Here is a 14,162-nt window from a genome sequence, read left to right on the forward strand (position 1 = left end):
CGACTGTTAAGGTGGGATGCGTTTGCTGAGATTTCACGTGAGAAAATGGTGTAAACGGCATCGGGTAGAGTCCGATTAGTTGCAATGCACATGGAGGTGCACCTAGGTGGCGATTAGTGGTGACTTGGGCATTGGAATGACTTTCCATGGATTGAAATGTCGTGTATCAAGTCTAATCTTCTATTTCACTCTAAGAATGATGGGAAACAACAATAAAACTATTCATGTCCATATAAAAATGGTGAGAAAGAATTAAGAAGGAAATTAAGCTTGAAACGTGGTTTAGAGATAACTAATCACTTGGAAGTTGATTAATGACCTTAACTCCGGTTACAAGCTGAACCAAGGCGAGATAAGGGGTGTATGGCACGTCCTGGGCTTGAGGGAAACCGTTGGTATGGTATCTGTGGGTTACAATTGGAAGATTGAAAGAAAAGACTGGTTTCTTTGAGTCAATTCGTCCAATGCTAGAACTGAGTTTCGACGGTTAAGGTGGGATGCATTTGCTGATATTTCCCTTGAGAAAATGGTGTAAATGGCATAGTGTAGAGTCTGATTAGTTGCAATGCACGTTGAGGTGCACCTAGGTGGCGATTGGCGGGGACTTGGGCGTTGGAATGACTTTCGTTGTATTGAAATGTGGTGGATGAAGTCTAATCTTCTATTCCGCTCTAAGAATGATGGCAAACAAAACAACAAGAGTAATAAGGTCCATATAAAAATGGTGAGAAAGAATGAAGAAGGAAATTAAGCTTGAAACTTGGTTTAGAGATGACTAATCACTTGGAAGTTGATTAATGACCTCAACTCCGGTTACAAGCTCAACCAAGGCAAGATAAGGTGAGTATGGCACGTCTTGGGCTTGAGGGAAGCCAATGGTATGGCATTTGTGGGCTAAAATTCCAAGAATGAAAGAAAAGACGGGTTTCCTAGAGCCAATTAGTCCAATGCTAGAATTGAGTTACGACTGTCAAGGTGGGATGTATTTGATTAGATTCCTCTTGAGAAAATGGTGCAAATGGCATAGGCTATAGTCCGATTAGTTGCAATGCACAAAGAGGTGCACCTAGGTGGCGATTGGCGGTGGCTTTGGCGTTGGAATAACTTTCCTTGTATTGAAATGTAGTGGATCGAGTCTACTCTTCTAATTCACTCGAAGAATGATGGTAAACAAAACAATAAGAGTAATAAGGCCCATATGAAAAAAGAGAGAAAGAATTAAAAAGGAAATTATGTTCAGAAGATGGTTTAAAGATGTGGGCTACATTTGGAAGAAAGAACGAAAGGATGGGTTTCTTCGTTTCAATTCGTCCTGTGCTAGAACTGAGTTACGACGGTTATGGTGTGACGTATTTGATGATATTTCCCGTGAGAAAATGGTGTAAACAGCATAGGCTAGAGTTCGATTAGTTGCAACGCACATAGAGGTGCACCTAGGTGGCGATCGACGGTGACTTTGGCATTGGAGTGACTTTCCTTGTATTGAAATGTGGTGGATGAAGTCTAATCTTCTATTCCGCTCTAAGAATGATGGGAAAAAACAATAAGAGTAATAAGGTCCATATAAAAATGGTGAGAAAGAATGAGGAAGGAAATTAAGCTTGAAACATGGTTTAGAGATGACTAATCACTTGTAAGTTGATTAATGACCTTAACTCCGGTTACAAGCTAAACCAAGGCGAGATAAGGGGAGTATGGCACGTCCTGGGCTTGAGCGAAACCATTGGTATGGTATCTGTCGGTTACAATTGGAAGATTGAAAGAAAAGACGGGTTTCTTTGAGTCAATTCGTCCAATGCTAGAACTGAGTTTCGACTGTTAAGGTGGGATGCGTTTGCTGAGATTTCACGTGAGAAAATGGTGTAAACGGCATCGGGTAGAATCCGATTAGTTGCAATGCACATGGAGGTGCACCTAGGTGGCGATTAGTGGTGACTTGGGCATTGGAATGACTTTCCATGGATTGAAATGTCGTGTATCAAGTCTAATCTTCTATTTCACTCTAAGAATGATGGGAAACAACAATAAAACTATTCATGTCCATATAAAAATGGTGAGAAAGAATTAAGAAGGAAATTAAGCTTGAAACGTGGTTTAGAGATAACTAATCACTTGGAAGTTGATTAATGACCTTAACTCCGGTTACAAGCTGAACCAAGGTGAGATAAGGGGTGTATGGCACGTCCTGGGCTTGAGGGAAACCGTTGGTATGGTATCTGTGGGTTACAATTGGAAGATTGAAAGAAAAGACTGGTTTCTTTGAGTCAATTCGTCCAATGCTAGAACTGAGTTTTGACGGTTAAGGTGGGATGCATTTGCTGATATTTCCCTTGAGAAAATGGTGTAAATGGCATAGTGTAGAGTCTGATTAGCTGCAATGCACATTGAGGTGCACCTAGGTGGCGATTGGCGGGGACTTGTGCGTTGGAATGACTTTCGTTGTATTGAAATGTGGTGGATGAAGTCTAATCTTCTATTCCGCTCTAGGAATGATGGCAAACAAAACAATAAGAGTAATAAGGTCCATATAAAAATGGTGAGAAAGAATGAAGAAGGAAATTAAGCTTGAAACTTGGTTTAGAGATGACTAATCACTTGGAAGTTGATTAATGACCTCAACTCCGGTTACAAGCTCAACCAAGGCAAGATAAGGTGAGTATGGCACGTCTTGGGCTTGAGGGAAGCCAATGGTATGGCATTTGTGGGCTAAAATTCCAAGAATGAAAGAAAAGACGGGTTTCCTAGAGCCAATTAGTCCAATGCTAGAATTGAGTTACGACTGTCAAGGTCGGATGTATTTGATTAGATTCCTCTTGAGAAAATGGTGCAAATGGCATAGGCTATAGTCCGATTAGTTGCAATGCACAAAGAGGTGCACCTAGGTGGCGATTGGCGGTGGCTTTGGCGTTGGAATAACTTTCCTTGTATTGAAATGTAGTGGATCGAGTCTACTCTTCTAATTCACTCGAAGAATGATGGTAAACAAAACAATAAGAGTAATAAGGCCCATATGAAAAAAGAGAGAAAGAATTAAAAAGGAAATTATGTTCAGAAGATGGTTTAAAGATGTGGGCTACATTTGGAAGAAAGAACGAAAGGATGGGTTTCTTCGTTTCAATTCGTCCTGTGCTAGAACTGAGTTACGACGGTTATGGTGTGACGTATTTGATGATATTTCCCGTGAGAAAATGGTGTAAACAGCATAGGCTAGAGTTCGATTAGTTGCAACGCACATAGAGGTGCACCTAGGTGGCGATCGACGGTGACTTTGGCATTGGAGTGACTTTCCTTGTATTGAAATGTGGTGGATGAAGTCTAATCTTCTATTCCGCTCTAAGAATGATGGCAAACAAAACAATAAGAGTAATAAGGTCCATATAAAAATGGTGAGAAAGAATGAGGAAGGAAATTAAGCTTGAAACATGGTTTAGAGATGACTAATCACTTGTAAGTTGATTAATGACCTTAACTCCGGTTACAAGCTTAACCAAGGCGAGATAAGGGGAGTATGGCACGTCCTGGGCTTGAGCGAAACCATTGGTATGGTATCTGTCGGTTACAATTGGAAGATTGAAAGAAAAGACGGGTTTCTTTGAGTCAATTCGTCCAATGCTAGAACTGAGTTTCGACTGTTAAGGTGGGATGCGTTTGCTGAGATTTCACGTGAGAAAATGGTGTAAACGGCATCGGGTAGAGTCCGATTAGTTGCAATGCACATGGAGGTGCACCTAGGTGGCGATTAGTGGTGACTTGGGCATTGGAATGACTTTCCATGGATTGAAATGTCGTGTATCAAGTCTAATCTTCTATTTCACTCTAAGAATGATGGGAAACAACAATAAAACTATTCATGTCCATATAAAAATGGTGAGAAAGAATTAAGAAGGAAATTAAGCTTGAAACGTGGTTTAGAGATAACTAATCACTTGGAAGTTGATTAATGACCTTAACTCCGGTTACAAGCTGAACCAAGGCGAGATAAGGGGTGTATGGCACGTCCTGGGCTTGAGGGAAACCGTTGGTATGGTATCTGTGGGTTACAATTGGAAGATTGAAAGAAAAGACTGGTTTCTTTGAGTCAATTCGTCCAATGCTAGAACTGAGTTTCGACGGTTAAGGTGGGATGCATTTGCTGATATTTCCCTTGAGAAAATGGTGTAAATGGCATAGTGTAGAGTCTGATTAGTTGCAATGCACATTGAGGTGCACCTAGGTGGCGATTGGCGGGGACTTGGGCGTTGGAATGACTTTCGTTGTATTGAAATGTGGTGGATGAAGTCTAATCTTCTATTCCGCTCTAAGAATGATGGCAAACAAAACAATAAGAGTAATAAGGTCCATATAAAAATGGTGAGAAAGAATGAAGAAGGAAATTAAGCTTGAAACTTGGTTTAGAGATGACTAATCACTTGGAAGTTGATTAATGACCTCAACTCCGGTTACAAGCTCAACCAAGGCAAGATAAGGTGAGTATGGCACGTCTTGGGCTTGAGGGAAGCCAATGGTATGGCATTTGTGGGCTAAAATTCCAAGAATGAAAGAAAAGACGGGTTTCCTAGAGCCAATTAGTCCAATGCTAGAATTGAGTTACGACTGTCAAGGTGGGATGTATTTGATTAGATTCCTCTTGAGAAAATGGTGCAAATGGCATAGGCTATAGTCCGATTAGTTGCAATGCACAAAGAGGTGCACCTAGGTGGCGATTGGCGGTGGCTTTGGCGTTGGAATAACTTTCCTTGTATTGAAATGTAGTGGATCGAGTCTACTCTTCTAATTCACTCGAAGAATGATGGTAAACAAAACAATAAGAGTAATAAGGCCCATATGAAAAAAGAGAGAAAGAATTAAAAAGGAAATTATGTTCAGAAGATGGTTTAAAGATGTGGGCTACATTTGGAAGAAAGAACGAAAGGATGGGTTTCTTCGTTTCAATTCGTCCTGTGCTAGAACTGAGTTACGACGGTTATGGTGTGACGTATTTGATGATATTTCCCGTGAGAAAATGGTGTAAACAGCATAGGCTAGAGTTCGATTAGTTGCAACGCACATAGAGGTGCACCTAGGTGGCGATCGACGGTGACTTTGGCATTGGAGTGACTTTCCTTGTATTGAAATGTGGTGGATGAAGTCTAATCCTCTATTCCGCTCTAAGAATGATGGGAAAAAACAATAAGAGTAATAAGGTCCATATAAAAATGGTGAGAAAGAATGAGGAAGGAAATTAAGCTTGAAACATGGTTTAGAGATGACTAATCACTTGTAAGTTGATTAATGACCTTAACTCCGGTTACAAGCTAAACCAAGGCGAGATAAGGGGAGTATGGCACGTCCTGGGCTTGAGCGAAACCATTGGTATGGTATCTGTCGGTTACAATTGGAAGATTGAAAGAAAAGACGGGTTTCTTTGAGTCAATTCGTCCAATGCTAGAACTGAGTTTCGACTGTTAAGGTGGGATGCGTTTGCTGAGATTTCACGTGAGAAAATGGTGTAAACGGCATCGGGTAGAATCCGATTAGTTGCAATGCACATGGAGGTGCACCTAGGTGGCGATTAGTGGTGACTTGGGCATTGGAATGACTTTCCATGGATTGAAATGTCGTGTATCAAGTCTAATCTTCTATTTCACTCTAAGAATGATGGGAAACAACAATAAAACTATTCATGTCCATATAAAAATGGTGAGAAAGAATTAAGAAGGAAATTAAGCTTGAAACGTGGTTTAGAGATAACTAATCACTTGGAAGTTGATTAATGACCTTAACTCCGGTTACAAGCTGAACCAAGGTGAGATAAGGGGTGTATGGCACGTCCTGGGCTTGAGGGAAACCGTTGGTATGGTATCTGTGGGTTACAATTGGAAGATTGAAAGAAAAGACTGGTTTCTTTGAGTCAATTCGTCCAATGCTAGAACTGAGTTTTGACGGTTAAGGTGGGATGCATTTGCTGATATTTCCCTTGAGAAAATGGTGTAAATGGCATAGTGTAGAGTCTGATTAGTTGCAATGCACATTGAGGTGCACCTAGGTGGCGATTGGCGGGGACTTGGGCGTTGGAATGACTTTCGTTGTATTGAAATGTGGTGGATGAAGTCTAATCCTCTATTCCGCTCTAAGAATGATGGCAAACAAAACAATAAGAGTAATAAGGTCCATATAAAAATGGTGAGAAAGAATGAAGAAGGAAATTAAGCTTGAAACTTGGTTTAGAGATGACTAATCACTTGGAAGTTGATTAATGACCTCAACTCCGGTTACAAGCTCAACCAAGGCAAGATAAGGTGAGTATGGCACGTCTTGGGCTTGAGGGAAGCCAATGGTATGGCATTTGTGGGCTAAAATTCCAAGAATGAAAGAAAAGACGGGTTTCCTAGAGCCAATTAGTCCAATGCTAGAATTGAGTTACGACTGTCAAGGTGGGATGTATTTGATTAGATTCCTCTTGAGAAAATGGTGCAAATGGCATAGGCTATAGTCCGATTAGTTGCAATGCACAAAGAGGTGCACCTAGGTGGCGATTGGCGGTGGCTTTGGCGTTGGAATAACTTTCCTTGTATTGAAATGTAGTGGATCGAGTCTACTCTTCTAATTCACTCGAAGAATGATGGTAAACAAAACAATAAGAGTAATAAGGCCCATATGAAAAAAGAGAGAAAGAATTAAAAAGGAAATTATGTTCAGAAGATGGTTTAAAGATGTGGGCTACATTTGGAAGAAAGAACGAAAGGATGGGTTTCTTCGTTTCAATTCGTCCTGTGCTAGAACTGAGTTACGACGGTTATGGTGTGACGTATTTGATGATATTTCCCGTGAGAAAATGGTGTAAACAGCATAGGCTAGAGTTCGATTAGTTGCAACGCACATAGAGGTGCACCTAGGTGGCGATCGACGGTGACTTTGGCATTGGAGTGACTTTCCTTGTATTGAAATGTGGTGGATGAAGTCTAATCTTCTATTCCGCTCTAAGAATGATGGCAAACAAAACAATAAGAGTAATAAGGTCCATATAAAAATGGTGAGAAAGAATGAGGAAGGAAATTAAGCTTGAAACATGGTTTAGAGATGACTAATCACTTGTAAGTTGATTAATGACCTTAACTCCGGTTACAAGCTAAACCAAGGCGAGATAAGGGGAGTATGGCACGTCCTGGGCTTGAGCGAAACCATTGGTATGGTATCTGTCGGTTACAATTGGAAGATTGAAAGAAAAGACGGGTTTCTTTGAGTCAATTCGTCCAATGCTAGAACTGAGTTTCGACTGTTAAGGTGGGATGCGTTTGCTGAGATTTCACGTGAGAAAATGGTGTAAACGGCATCGGGTAGAGTCCGATTAGTTGCAATGCACATGGAGGTGCACCTAGGTGGCGATTAGTGGTGACTTGGGCATTGGAATGACTTTCCATGGATTGAAATGTCGTGTATCAAGTCTAATCTTCTATTTCACTCTAAGAATGATGGGAAACAACAATAAAACTATTCATGTCCATATAAAAATGGTGAGAAAGAATTAAGAAGGAAATTAAGCTTGAAACGTGGTTTAGAGATAACTAATCACTTGGAAGTTGATTAATGACCTTAACTCCGGTTACAAGCTGAACCAAGGCGAGATAAGGGGTGTATGGCACGTCCTGGGCTTGAGGGAAACCGTTGGTATGGTATCTGTGGGTTACAATTGGAAGATTGAAAGAAAAGACTGGTTTCTTTGAGTCAATTCGTCCAATGCTAGAACTGAGTTTCGACGGTTAAGGTGGGATGCATTTGCTGATATTTCCCTTGAGAAAATCGTGTAAATGGCATAGTGTAGAGTCTGATTAGTTGCAATGCACGTTGAGGTGCACCTAGGTGGCGATTGGCGGGGACTTGGGCGTTGGAATGACTTTCGTTGTATTGAAATGTGGTGGATGAAGTCTAATCTTCTATTCCGCTCTAAGAATGATGGCAAACAAAACAACAAGAGTAATAAGGTCCATATAAAAATGGTGAGAAAGAATGAAGAAGGAAATTAAGCTTGAAACTTGGTTTAGAGATGACTAATCACTTGGAAGTTGATTAATGACCTCAACTCCGGTTACAAGCTCAACCAAGGCAAGATAAGGTGAGTATGGCACGTCTTGGGCTTGAGGGAAGCCAATGGTATGGCATTTGTGGGCTAAAATTCCAAGAATGAAAGAAAAGACGGGTTTCCTAGAGCCAATTAGTCCAATGCTAGAATTGAGTTACGACTGTCAAGGTGGGATGTATTTGATTAGATTCCTCTTGAGAAAATGGTGCAAATGGCATAGGCTATAGTCCGATTAGTTGCAATGCACAAAGAGGTGCACCTAGGTGGCGATTGGCGGTGGCTTTGGCGTTGGAATAACTTTCCTTGTATTGAAATGTAGTGGATCGAGTCTACTCTTCTAATTCACTCGAAGAATGATGGTAAACAAAACAATAAGAGTAATAAGGCCCATATGAAAAAAGAGAGAAAGAATTAAAAAGGAAATTATGTTCAGAAGATGGTTTAAAGATGTGGGCTACATTTGGAAGAAAGAACGAAAGGATGGGTTTCTTCGTTTCAATTCGTCCTGTGCTAGAACTGAGTTACGACGGTTATGGTGTGACGTATTTGATGATATTTCCCGTGAGAAAATGGTGTAAACAGCATAGGCTAGAGTTCGATTAGTTGCAACGCACATAGAGGTGCACCTAGGTGGCGATCGACGGTGACTTTGGCATTGGAGTGACTTTCCTTGTATTGAAATGTGGTGGATGAAGTCTAATCTTCTATTCCGCTCTAAGAATGATGGGAAAAAACAATAAGAGTAATAAGGTCCATATAAAAATGGTGAGAAAGAATGAGGAAGGAAATTAAGCTTGAAACATGGTTTAGAGATGACTAATCACTTGTAAGTTGATTAATGACCTTAACTCCGGTTACAAGCTAAACCAAGGCGAGATAAGGGGAGTATGGCACGTCCTGGGCTTGAGCGAAACCATTGGTATGGTATCTGTCGGTTACAATTGGAAGATTGAAAGAAAAGACGGGTTTCTTTGAGTCAATTCGTCCAATGCTAGAACTGAGTTTCGACTGTTAAGGTGGGATGCGTTTGCTGAGATTTCACGTGAGAAAATGGTGTAAACGGCATCGGGTAGAATCCGATTAGTTGCAATGCACATGGAGGTGCACCTAGGTGGCGATTAGTGGTGACTTGGGCATTGGAATGACTTTCCATGGATTGAAATGTCGTGTATCAAGTCTAATCTTCTATTTCACTCTAAGAATGATGGGAAACAACAATAAAACTATTCATGTCCATATAAAAATGGTGAGAAAGAATTAAGAAGGAAATTAAGCTTGAAACGTGGTTTAGAGATAACTAATCACTTGGAAGTTGATTAATGACCTTAACTCCGGTTACAAGCTGAACCAAGGTGAGATAAGGGGTGTATGGCACGTCCTGGGCTTGAGGGAAACCGTTGGTATGGTATCTGTGGGTTACAATTGGAAGATTGAAAGAAAAGACTGGTTTCTTTGAGTCAATTCGTCCAATGCTAGAACTGAGTTTTGACGGTTAAGGTGGGATGCATTTGCTGATATTTCCCTTGAGAAAATGGTGTAAATGGCATAGTGTAGAGTCTGATTAGCTGCAATGCACATTGAGGTGCACCTAGGTGGCGATTGGCGGGGACTTGTGCGTTGGAATGACTTTCGTTGTATTGAAATGTGGTGGATGAAGTCTAATCTTCTATTCCGCTCTAGGAATGATGGCAAACAAAACAATAAGAGTAATAAGGTCCATATAAAAATGGTGAGAAAGAATGAAGAAGGAAATTAAGCTTGAAACTTGGTTTAGAGATGACTAATCACTTGGAAGTTGATTAATGACCTCAACTCCGGTTACAAGCTCAACCAAGGCAAGATAAGGTGAGTATGGCACGTCTTGGGCTTGAGGGAAGCCAATGGTATGGCATTTGTGGGCTAAAATTCCAAGAATGAAAGAAAAGACGGGTTTCCTAGAGCCAATTAGTCCAATGCTAGAATTGAGTTACGACTGTCAAGGTCGGATGTATTTGATTAGATTCCTCTTGAGAAAATGGTGCAAATGGCATAGGCTATAGTCCGATTAGTTGCAATGCACAAAGAGGTGCACCTAGGTGGCGATTGGCGGTGGCTTTGGCGTTGGAATAACTTTCCTTGTATTGAAATGTAGTGGATCGAGTCTACTCTTCTAATTCACTCGAAGAATGATGGTAAACAAAACAATAAGAGTAATAAGGCCCATATGAAAAAAGAGAGAAAGAATTAAAAAGGAAATTATGTTCAGAAGATGGTTTAAAGATGTGGGCTACATTTGGAAGAAAGAACGAAAGGATGGGTTTCTTCGTTTCAATTCGTCCTGTGCTAGAACTGAGTTACGACGGTTATGGTGTGACGTATTTGATGATATTTCCCGTGAGAAAATGGTGTAAACAGCATAGGCTAGAGTTCGATTAGTTGCAACGCACATAGAGGTGCACCTAGGTGGCGATCGACGGTGACTTTGGCATTGGAGTGACTTTCCTTGTATTGAAATGTGGTGGATGAAGTCTAATCTTCTATTCCGCTCTAAGAATGATGGCAAACAAAACAATAAGAGTAATAAGGTCCATATAAAAATGGTGAGAAAGAATGAGGAAGGAAATTAAGCTTGAAACATGGTTTAGAGATGACTAATCACTTGTAAGTTGATTAATGACCTTAACTCCGGTTACAAGCTTAACCAAGGCGAGATAAGGGGAGTATGGCACGTCCTGGGCTTGAGCGAAACCATTGGTATGGTATCTGTCGGTTACAATTGGAAGATTGAAAGAAAAGACGGGTTTCTTTGAGTCAATTCGTCCAATGCTAGAACTGAGTTTCGACTGTTAAGGTGGGATGCGTTTGCTGAGATTTCACGTGAGAAAATGGTGTAAACGGCATCGGGTAGAGTCCGATTAGTTGCAATGCACATGGAGGTGCACCTAGGTGGCGATTAGTGGTGACTTGGGCATTGGAATGACTTTCCATGGATTGAAATGTCGTGTATCAAGTCTAATCTTCTATTTCACTCTAAGAATGATGGGAAACAACAATAAAACTATTCATGTCCATATAAAAATGGTGAGAAAGAATTAAGAAGGAAATTAAGCTTAAAACGTGGTTTAGAGATAACTAATCACTTGGAAGTTGATTAATGACCTTAACTCCGGTTACAAGCTGAACCAAGGCGAGATAAGGGGTGTATGGCACGTCCTGGGCTTGAGGGAAACCGTTGGTATGGTATCTGTGGGTTACAATTGGAAGATTGAAAGAAAAGACTGGTTTCTTTGAGTCAATTCGTCCAATGCTAAAACTGAGTTTCGACGGTTAAGGTGGGATGCATTTGCTGATATTTCCCTTGAGAAAATGGTGTAAATGGCATAGTGTAGAGTCTGATTAGTTGCAATGCACATTGAGGTGCACCTAGGTGGCGATTGGCGGGGACTTGGGCGTTGGAATGACTTTCCTTGTATTGAAATGTGGTGGATGAAGTCTAATCTTCTATTCCGCTCTAAGAATGATGGCAAACAAAACAATAAGAGTAATAAGGTCCATATAAAAATGGTGAGAAAGAATGAAGAAGGAAATTAAGCTTGAAACTTGGTTTAGAGATGACTAATCACTTGGAAGTTGATTAATGACCTCAACTCCGGTTACAAGCTCAACCAAGGCAAGATAAGGTGAGTATGGCACGTCTTGGGCTTGAGGGAAGCCAATGGTATGGCATTTGTGGGCTAAAATTCCAAGAATGAAAGAAAAGACGGGTTTCCTAGAGCCAATTAGTCCAATGCTAGAATTGAGTTACGACTGTCAAGGTGGGATGTATTTGATTAGATTCCTCTTGAGAAAATGGTGCAAATGGCATAGGCTATAGTCCGATTAGTTGCAATGCACAAAGAGGTGCACCTAGGTGGCGATTGGCGGTGGCTTTGGCGTTGGAATAACTTTCCTTGTATTGAAATGTAGTGGATCGAGTCTACTCTTCTAATTCACTCGAAGAATGATGGTAAACAAAACAATAAGAGTAATAAGGCCCATATGAAAAAAGAGAGAAAGGAAATTATGTTCAGAAGATGGTTTAAAGATGTGGGCTACATTTGGAAGAAAGAACGAAAGGATGGGTTTCTTCGTTTCAATTCGTCCTGTGCTAGAACTGAGTTACGACGGTTATGGTGTGACGTATTTGATGATATTTCCCGTGAGAAAATGGTGTAAACAGCATAGGCTAGAGTTCGATTAGTTGCAACGCACATAGAGGTGCACCTAGGTGGCGATCGACGGTGACTTTGGCATTGGAGTGACTTTCCTTGTATTGAAATGTGGTGGATGAAGTCTAATCTTCTATTCCGCTCTAAGAATGATGGGAAAAAACAATAAAAGTATTAACGTCCATATAAAAAAGGTGGGAAGGATTTAAGAAGGAAATTAAGCTTGAAACATGGTTTAGAGATGACTAATCACTTGTAAGTTGATTAATGACCTTAACTCCGGTTACAAGCTTAACCAAGGCGAGATAAGGGGAGTATGGCACGTCCTGGGCTTGAGGGAAACTATTGGTATGGTATCTGTTGGTTACAATTGGAAGATTGAAAGAAAAGACGGGTTTCTTTGAGTCAATTCGTCCAATGCTAGAACTGAATTTCTACGATTAAGGTGGGATGCGTTTGCTGAGATTTCCCGTGAGAAAACAGTGTAAACGGCATCGGGTAGAGTCCGATTAGTTGCAATGCACATGGAGGTGCACCTAGGTGGCGATTAGTGGTGACTTGGGCATTGGAATGACTTTCCATGGATTGAAATGTCGTGTATCAAGTCTAATCTTCTATTTCACTCTAAGAATGATGGGAAACAACAATAAAACTATTCATGTCCATATAAAAATGGTGAGAAAGAATTAAGAAGGAAATTAAGCTTGAAACGTGGTTTAGAGATAACTAATCACTTGGAAGTTGATTAATGACCTTAACTCCGGTTACAAGCTGAACCAAGGCGAGATAAGGGGTGTATGGCACGTCCTGGGCTTGAGGGAAACCGTTGGTATGGTATCTGTGGGTTACAATTGGAAGATTGAAAGAAAAGACTGGTTTCTTTGAGTCAATTCGTCCAATGCTAGAACTGAGTTTCGACGGTTAAGGTGGGATGCATTTGCTGATATTTCCCTTGAGAAAATGGTGTAAATGGCATAGTGTAGAGTCTGATTAGTTGCAATGCACATTGAGGTGCACCTAGGTGGCGATTGGCGGGGACTTGGGCGTTGGAATGACTTTCCTTGTATTGAAATGTGGTGGATGAAGTCTAATCTTCTATTCCGCTCTAAGAATGATGGCAAACAAAACAATAAGAGTAATAAGGTCCATATAAAAATGGTGAGAAAGAATGAAGAAGGAAATTAAGCTTGAAACTTGGTTTAGAGATGACTAATCACTTGGAAGTTGATTAATGACCTCAACTCCGGTTACAAGCTCAACCAAGGCAAGATAAGGTGAGTATGGCACGTCTTGGGCTTGAGGGAAGCCAATGGTATGGCATTTGTGGGCTAAAATTCCAAGAATGAAAGAAAAGACGGGTTTCCTAGAGCCAATTAGTCCAATGCTAGAATTGAGTTACGACTGTCAAGGTGGGATGTATTTGATTAGATTCCTCTTGAGAAAATGGTGCAAATGGCATAGGCTATAGTCCGATTAGTTGCAATGCACAAAGAGGTGCACCTAGGTGGCGATTGGCGGTGGCTTTGGCGTTGGAATAACTTTCCTTGTATTGAAATGTAGTGGATCGAGTCTACTCTTCTAATTCACTCGAAGAATGATGGTAAACAAAACAATAAGAGTAATAAGGCCCATATGAAAAAAGAGAGAAAGAATTAAAAAGGAAATTATGTTCAGAAGATGGTTTAAAGATGTGGGCTACATTTGGAAGAAAGAACGAAAGGATGGGTTTCTTCGTTTCAATTCGTCCTGTGCTAGAACTGAGTTACGACGGTTATGGTGTGACGTATTTGATGATATTTCCCGTGAGAAAATGGTGTAAACAGCATAGGCTAGAGTTCGATTAGTTGCAACGCACATAGAGGTGCACCTAGGTGGCGATCGACGGTGACTTTGGCATTGGAGTGACTTTCCTTGTA

This window comes from Carya illinoinensis, chromosome 1 (assembly GCF_018687715.1).
Source record: "Carya illinoinensis cultivar Pawnee chromosome 1, C.illinoinensisPawnee_v1, whole genome shotgun sequence".
NCBI lineage: Eukaryota > Viridiplantae > Streptophyta > Magnoliopsida > Fagales > Juglandaceae > Carya > Carya illinoinensis.